Below are 6,303 nucleotides of genomic sequence, written 5' to 3' on the forward strand. Positions count from 1 at the left end.
TATGAGGCCGAGGTTGGCAAGGTGCAGCAAGAGCTCCAGGCTGTCATGGAAAAACATGATAGTTTGGAGCGTGACTCAAGGACGCGAGCGTCCGAGCTCGCGGCGGCTATTGAAAGTGCCAAGTCTGCCAAGGCCAAATCCCAGAAGACCCTCCAGTAGTTGGATGAGGTGAAGAAGATAGCGACGGGTAAGGCATTCTTTATGCAAAGCAAACACATAAGTGTGAGTTACTTGTTACTTACCCAAATCCGGAGTTCTCCAGGCGCGTTCGCAGATCTTCCCCGGAGTGTGTCTGATGCTGTCGCATTCTATCGAGCCGAGGAGGGGAGCTCGACAGGGAAGGTGTTCTGGTCTCAGTATGCTGAGGCCGGACACTCCGTGCCCCTGAGCGACCAGCTGAAGCAACTGATCGAGCTCCACAAGGCGGCCGAATAGGCCATGAAGGGCCTCATAATTCGGCTGTGGCCTGGAGAGGCTCAGCCTGGGAGCTACTTCGGGCTGGTGCGGCGGCTGGTGGAGGCCTGTCCAAGGCTCGAAGTCATCAAGCGCTCTGTATGCATTGAAGGTGCCCGTAGGGCCCTTGCCCGTGCTAAGGTGCACTGGGGCAAGCTGGATGCCGAGAAGCTTGTGAAGGATGGGCCACCAGCGGGGAAAGAGCATCGCAAGCCAGAAAATTATTATAAGGATGTTCTGATGGGTGCCCTCCTTGTGGCGGATGAATGTACTAGGGATGTAATTTTTGAGTAAAACTCGCTCGTGTTTGTCCTGTGCGCTGAAAACTTGTTCATATGCGCTGAGCAATGCTGCTTGAATTTAAAATATTACCTTCTGTGCGGTTGTTTATCAATACTGAGAGATGGCGAGTCGTCGGCTTTTGCCCCCTTGCCGCTAGTGCTGGGGTGTTTGGGGATAAACCTGGGTCCTTCGAGGGAGGCGCTCAGCCCAACGAACGAGGCAATCGAACTATAATGCATGAACACTCTCACTTAGCCATAGAATTCTATAATTTTAAATTTCGGCGAAGCCCCTAGTATTCGGAAGACCGAGTTCGGGGCGCTATCCACGCCTTGGCCGGACAGAGCCGACTCCTCGCCCTAAGCGGCATAAGTCTTTAGGGACTCGAAAAAACCAGCTCTCGCTTCATCATGACAGTCAGTTTTAGCTTTCTCCACTGAGGTGCTCGGCCCAGCTCAACTGGGCACAATCGCAGTGGTTCTCCTAGTGCTACCTTAGCCGATATAGCAGAACGTAAGGCACCAAAACATAGGAGCCGGGCAAACCCAACTATTGACCCAAGACATGATTCGGACCCGATGCATATAGTGCTATAAGTTCAGGGTGCCGCACTTGTGAAAGTGTTCGGACTACTCACACCGTATTGAGGGGTGCTAAAATCCCATGGCGTATTTTGGCCATACCAAGTTGTACGGGTGCAACATGTCGTTAAGGAACATTCATTTATAAAAAGATAATGCAAAAAATAGACAAAAGCTATGCATTGTTTATTAAAAATAGTTGCGATCAAACCAGAATGATACAAGTAATGCGATAAATGAAAAGTTGGACTATTTAACATGTCTGCTCCAGGGGCAAGCTGCGGAATAGTATGCGAAACAGGTATACTGCTCGTGATAGAGACCACCTGGGAGTTCCGTAATGCGGCATGGCTTGTCTGCTTCCCGGGGTCTTGCATCATTTGTGCGGCAATTGAACAGCCGAACAGGCCTTCCGAAGAATGGAGTCCTGAAAGTAAGAGAAAATTAAAAAATCGGCAGCCCCTGGTGCGGTTTAAGCTGTGTTTCGGGCGTGCCGTGATGGTGCCCCTCCCCCTGTACCCATGGTATTTCTAGGGCGTAGTTATGGACGCGAAGTACTGGCGTCGCCTTCTTGCGAGGGTTGGGGTGGGGGCCGCATTGCTACGCCTGCTCGGAGCATGCCAGGCGGTCTTGTTGTAGGTTACTCTGGGCGCGTTGACGGTGTCCGGACGTTTAATGGCCGGACTGGAGAACTGCCTGGAGAGGCTGCTTTGTAACTCCGCTACAAGGGCCGCCGTGTGCTCCTCCGTTTGGAGGGAGCGTTCGGTGTTTCCATTGGCCGTAATTACTCCACAAGGGTCTGGCATCTTGAGCTTAAGGTATGCGTGGTGCACTACCGCATTGAATTTGGCGAATGCGGTTTGTCCGAGCAGTGCATGATAGCCACTGCGGAATGGGACTATGTCAAAGATCAATTCCTCGCTTCGGAAATTATCCGGGGATCCGAAGACCACTTCAAGTGTGACTGAGCCTATACAGTTGGCCTCTACACCTGGTATTATGCCTTTAAAGGTCGTTTTGGTGGGCTTAATCCTCGAGGGATCGATGCCCATTTTTCGCACTGTATCCTGGTAAAGCAGGTTCAGGCTGCCGCCGCCGTCCATGAGGACTCTAGTGAGATGAAATCCGTCAATAATTGGGTCTAGAACCAATGCGGCAAATCCGCCATGACGGATGCTAGTGGGATGGTCTCTTCGATCAAAGGTGATCGGGCAGGAGGACCATGGGTTGAACTTTGGGGCGACTGGCTCTACCGCGTATACGTCCCTTAACGTAAGCTTCCGCTCCCTTTTGGGGATGTGGGTGGCGTATATCATGTTCACCGTCCGCACTTGTGGGGGAAAACCCTTCTGTCCATTGTTGTTCGGCGGCCGGGGCTCCTCGTCGTCATCGCTATGCAGCCCCTTGTCTTTATTGTCGGCGCTTAGCTTGCCTGCCTGCTTGAACACCCAACAATCCCTGTTGGTGTGATTGGCCGGCTTTTCGGGGGTGCCATGTATTTGGCACAAGCGGTCGAGTATTCGGTCCAAGATGGACGGGCCCCTAGGATTCCTTTTGAATGGCTTCTTCCGCTGACCGTATTTAGAGCCTCTGAATCCGGCATTAACTATCGTATCCTCAGCATTGTCGCCGTTAATGCGGCGCTTCTGCTTGTTGCGACGCGACCTGCCACTAATGTCCCTGGTGTCTGAACTACCAGGGTTCTTGGTCATATTGTTGCTACGAGCGAGCCAGCTGTCTTCTCCCGCGCAAAAGCGGGTCATGAGTGTCGTGAGTGCTGCCATAGATTTTGGCTTTTCCTGTCCGAGGTGCCAGGCCAGCCACTCGTCACGGATATTGTGCTTGAAGGCTGCTAGGGCCTCAGCGTTCGGACAGTCGACTATTTGATTTTTCATTGTTAGGAACCATGTCCAGAATTGTCTGGCTGATTCCTCTAGCTGCTGGATTACGTGACTTAGGTCATCGGCGTCTGGGGGTTGCACATAAGTGCCCTGGAAATTGTCGAGGAATGCGGCTTCCAGGTCCTCCCAACAACTGATTGATCCTGTTGGCAAGCTGTTGAGCCAATGCCGAGCTGGTCCTTTAAGCTTGAGTGGGAGGTATTTGATGGTGTGAAAATCGTCGCCGCGGGCCATGTGGATATGAAGGAGATAATCCTCGATCCATAGCGCAGGGTCTGTTGTGCCATCATATGATTCGATGTTTACAGGTTTGAAACCCTCGGGGATTTGATGATCCATTATTTTGTCTGTAAAGCACAGTGGGTGTGCGGCGCCTCTGTACTGGGCGATATCATGATGTAGCTCCAATGAGCTTTGTCTACTGTGTTCGGCCCTGCCGAATTTGTGGCCGGCGTGACGGTTACCGTCTCGAGCCGTGGGGTGCCCACGCGATCCGTAGATCGATCGTGTTTGCCTTGCCTTGTCCTCCAACATGTCTCATAAGTCCGGCGCATATTCCTGTGCCTTGGTACGGGGTGCGGCATGAGTGGAGGGCCGGGAGTCCTCTCTGTCGCGGCCACGAGGTGGCCGTTTGGCCGCATCAAGTGCTTCCTCCTCTAATCGGGGTAGCAACTTGCGCTTTGGGTAACTCTTGGATGGGCGTTCGAGTTTATGCTCTTCGGCCGCAAGGACTTCAGTCCATCTGTCAACCAGCAAATCTTGATCAGCTCTGAGCTGTTGCTGTTTTTTCTTCAGGCTTCTTGCCATGGCCATAAGCCTGCGTTGGAAACGCTTTTGCTCAAGGGATCCTCTGGCACGACGAATTCATCATCGTCGAGGCTTGCCTCGTCTTCGGAGGGAGGCATATAATTATCATCCTCGACCTCTCTGTCTACCGCTCTCTCATGAGGACTGGTTTCTCCATCCTCCTGTGCTAAACCCTGCTGGAGGGGGTTTTCTTCGGCACTCTCCGGAGTATTATTATCTCCCGTGCTCGAATCACCGTTTTTGTGTTGGCGGTATTTTGAGCGGCGCCGCTGACGCCGGCGCTTGGGCTGTTTCTTGGAGGGGTCATCCTCCGCTGTTCCATCGCCCTCTCCCTCTTTTGGGGTGTCCACCATGTATATGTCATATGACGAGGTGGCTTTCCAGGGCCTAGTAGGCGCTGGTTCTTCATCATCTCCTTCATCGGCCTCCATACCATCGATGTCTTCGGAGTCGAAGTCGAGCATGTTGGTTAAGTCGTCGACAGTGGGTACAAAGTGGGTGGTGGGTGGGTTTTGAATTTCTTCATCGTCCATACCCCAACCTTGCTGAATGTAGTCCGGCCAGGGCTCTCCTGATAAAGAGAGAGACTTCAGTGACTTCAGGATATCGCCGAAAGGCGAGTGCTGAAAGATGTCTGCGGCAGTGACCTCCATGATCGGCACCCAATCGGATTCGACTGGCAGGGGCACGGAGGGTTCGGAGTCTGGAGAGGAGTCCGGCTCCTTGGAGTCACGAGCCTCGCAGAGTACGGGGCTGGTGTTCGGCTCAATCGCCGTTTGGGTCGCAGCCCCCGAGGTGGTATCCAACCGCCCATCCTCGATCAGCTCAGTTGACTCCGAACTAAGGGTCGGAGCCGGTGCGGGTGCGGCCTCCAGGGCACCGTTCGGTGGCAGAGTTAGATCATGCTCATCATGACAGTGCGGCACGCTCGGCAGTGGTTTCAATCCGTCGAAGATCAAGTCCCCGCGGATGTCATCCGTGTAGTTTAAACTTCCGAATCTGACCTGACGGCCAGGGGCGTAGCATTCGATCTGCTCTAGATGGCCAAGTGAATTGGCCCGCAGTGCGAAGCCGCCAAAGACGAAGATCTGTCCGGGGAGGAAGGTCTCACCCTGGAATGCATCGCCATTGATGATCGTAGGAGCCATCGGGCCTGACGGCGACGACATAGAGGAACTCTCAATGAAAGCACCAATGTCGGTGTCAAAACCGGCGGATCTCGGGTAGGGGGTCCCGAACTGTGCGTCTAGGCCAGATGGTAACAGGAGGCAAGGGACACGAAGTTTTACCCGGGTTCGGGCCCTCTCGATGGAGGTAAAACCCTACGTCCTGCTTGATTAATATTGATGATATGGGTAGTACAAGAGTAGATCTACCACGAGATCGGAGAGGCTAAACCCTAGAAGCTAGCCTATGGTATGATTGTTGATGTGTATGTTGTCCTACGGACTAAAACCCTCCGGTTTATGTAGACACCGAAGAGGGTTAGGGTTACATAGAGTCGGTTACAATGGTAGGAGATCTGAACATCCGTATCGCCAAGCTTGCGCTCCACGCCAAGGAAAGTCCCTTCCGGACATGGGACGAAGTCTTCAATCTTGTATCTTCATAGTCTAAGAGTCCGGCTGAAGGTATATTTCGGCTATCCGAACACCCACTAATCCAGGACTCCCTTAGTTACCACTCAAGTAGAACAAGTAGTTAAGGCTCAAAAAGAAGTGCTTGATGAAATGAATATTAAGAAAAATGATTATGCTATTAGAGTGGCTACTAGAACTGGTAGAATGACTCAGGAACCTTTCTATCCTAAAGGCCACCCTAAGAGAATCGAGCAAGATTCTCAAAGAAATAATGTTGATGTTCCTAGTTCTTCTAAAAAGAGGAAGAAGAAAAATGATAGAACTGTGCAAACCTCTAGTGAACCTATAGCTGAACCACCTGATAATCCAAATGATATTTCTATGTCTGATGTTGAAACACAATCTGGTAATGAACGTGAACCTAATGAAAATATTAATGATGATGTTCATGATGATGCTCAACCTAGTAATGATAATGATGTAGAAATTGAACCTGCTATTTATCTTGATAACCCACAATCAAAGAATCAACGATATGATAAAAGAGACTTTGTTGCTAGGAAACATGGTAAAGAAAGGGAACCTTGGGTTCAAAAACCCATGCCTTTTCCTCCGAAACCATCCAAGAAAAAGGATGATGAGGATTTTGAGCGCTTTGCTGAAATGATTAGGCCTATCTTTTTGCGTATGCGATTAACT

Source organism: Triticum urartu, chromosome 2 (genome assembly GCF_003073215.2).
Source record: "Triticum urartu cultivar G1812 chromosome 2, Tu2.1, whole genome shotgun sequence".
In the NCBI taxonomy this organism is placed as follows: domain Eukaryota; kingdom Viridiplantae; phylum Streptophyta; class Magnoliopsida; order Poales; family Poaceae; genus Triticum; species Triticum urartu.